Source organism: Castanea sativa, chromosome 12 (assembly GCF_040712315.1).
Source record: "Castanea sativa cultivar Marrone di Chiusa Pesio chromosome 12, ASM4071231v1".
NCBI classification, from domain to species: Eukaryota; Viridiplantae; Streptophyta; class Magnoliopsida; order Fagales; family Fagaceae; genus Castanea; species Castanea sativa.
This window is the reverse complement of record NC_134024.1, coordinates 24,382,680-24,385,395: the sequence shown is the minus strand read 5'-3', so window position 1 is coordinate 24,385,395 and position 2,716 is coordinate 24,382,680.

Here is a 2,716-nt window from a genome sequence, read left to right as displayed (position 1 = left end):
TCTGAATCTGATGTGTAATTAAACCTATAAACTTCTTCTTTCTCTTCTTTTTTTTCTTTTTTAAGAAAGAGGATTTATTTATTAACGAGATTATTGTCCATTTCGGAGCGACTAATTGTAAAATATCGCACACATATTTTACATAAACAAAATTTGGATATTCATTACATTTTCTGTAACTAAATTAATGCTCCGTCCTTTTTTTGCTATTTTATCTGCCATGTCATTTATTTTCACGGAAGACATAACATGGAATTAAAAACATTATGAACAAAAATATAATTTAGGGTAACTTCATATTAGGAATGAATGCTAATTACAGTACATTTAGGGTAACTTCAACTAATTTAGCTAAATTACAAATTGCAAAATCTAAATTTTATTAATTTTCAACTCAATTCTATAACTTTGAAGTTTTTAATTTTAGTCTTATAACTTTGATTTGTGTATTCATCGTAGTTCTTTCATTCACCGTCTTTTGATTTTAAATATTAAAACAAGTTCAAAAACCATTCTTTAAAAAAAAATTAAAAGTTGAATACTCTCTCTCTCTCTCTCTCTCTCTCTCTCTCTCTCTCTCTCTCTCTCTCTCTCTCTCTCTCTCTCTCTGAGACCGAGATCTTCACTATGACCCAACCAATGTTGTGAGTCATGACTAGTATCACCATCACAACCCAATCTCCTTCATTGTGCCTTAGAGCTCACATAGACTTCTCCTCGCAATATTTCAGTTCTTTCATTCACCGTCTTTTGATTTTAAATATTAAAACAAGTTCAAAAACCATTCTTTAAAAAAAAAAAATTAAAAGTTGAATACTCTCTCTCTCTCTCTCTCTCTCTCTGAGACCGAGATCTTCACTATGACCCAACCAATGTCGTGAGTCATGACTAGTATCACCATCACAACCCAATCTCCTTCATTGTGCCTTAGAGCTCACATAGACTTCTCCTCGCAATATTTCAGTTCTTTCATTCACCATCTTTTGATTTTAAATATTAAAACAAGTTCAAAAACCATTCTTTAAAAAAAAAATTAAAAGTTGAATACTCTCTCTCTCTCTCTCTCTCTCTCTCTCTCTCTCTCTCTCTCTCTCTCTCTCTCTCTCTCTCTCTCTCTCTCTGTGAGACCTAGATCTTCACTATGACCCAACCAATATCATGAGTCATGACTAGTATCACCATCACAACCCAATCTCCTTCATTGTGCCTTAGAGCTCACATAGACTTCTCCTCGCAATATTTCAGTTCTTTCATTCACCGTCTTTTGATTTTAAATATTAAAACAAGTTCAAAAACCATTCTTAAAAAAAAAAAAAAAAAAAAGTTGAATACTCTCTCTCTCTCTCTCTCTCTCTCTCTCTCTCTCTCTCTCTCTCTCTCTCTCTCTCTCTCTCTCTCTCTCTGAGACCCAGATCTTCACTATGACCCAACCAATATCGTGAGTCATGACTAGTATCACCATCACAACCCAATCTCCTTCATTGTGCCTTAGAGCTCACATAGACTTCTCCTCGCAATATTTCTTGTTACTTTTGATGGTTGGTGAGAAGATGAAGGGGAAAATTGGATGATTTGAATTAACTTTTTATTTCTTTTTACTTTGGACCGTAAAATTGAGTTTCAAATTTGTTTTGATTTTGCTAGTGACAATAAGATCTGTATATTTAGCAAAACATGCTATGTATATAGAAATCAATTGTTGAATTAGTAAATTGTTTTTCTTTTCTTTTTTTTGATGAATTTGTTAATACAAGTTTTTGGATTCATACAAAAATGGGTGTATAGGGTTAAAAAGTTTTGGGGTTTTTTCTTTTTTTCTTTTGAGTAAAAAATCCAAATACTGTTATTGATAAAATAAAATCAAAAACAAGTAAGAGCTTACTTTTTTATACTTGTTCTTTCCTTTTCTTAATTTTCTTCCCAAATCCCAAATATGAAAGAAAAAAGTGTGTGTGTGTGTATATATATATATAATTAGTTTTCAGGATTTTTTTTTAATTTAAGAAATTAAATTAAAAAAGAAGTAAAACGACGTTGTTAATTTTTAATAAATACGGAACCTACCCAATAGAAATGGATTGAGCACAAGTCAAAGTTAGAGGATTTAAATTATAGAAAAAAATTACAAGACTCATTTAAAATTTGATCAAAGTTAGAGGCCATGATTTGTAATTTAGCTAAAATATTTTTATGATAAAGAGCAAAAAGAAATTGATTGGTGTGATATGGCCTTGACCTAATGAAAGAAATTAATTATTATGGAGCAACGATTGATTTCATTTGTATCTATAAATATACTATATATATATATATATATATATATATAAGTTTTTTAATTTAAGAAATTAAAATAAAAAGAGGAGTAAAACCATGTCGTTTATGGACCCACGAACAGAAATGGATTGAAACACTACATGAATGCAAGTCAAAGTTAGGGGAATTTTTTTTTTTTTTTTTTTTTTTCAGAATCAAGTTAGAGGATTTAAATTACAGAAAAAAGTTACAAGACTCATTTAAAATTTTACCAAGGTTAGAGGCTATGATTTGTAATTTAGCTAAAATATTGTTACGATAAAGAGCAAGAATAAATTAACTGGTGAGTTAGAGCTTTTTTTTAAGAGAGTTTTAACATATGGTATCATCAAATCAAGATACCAATCAGTTTTTAGTATAGGCGGGGATTGAATCCCAAATCTCTTATTCAATAATCAGAAAC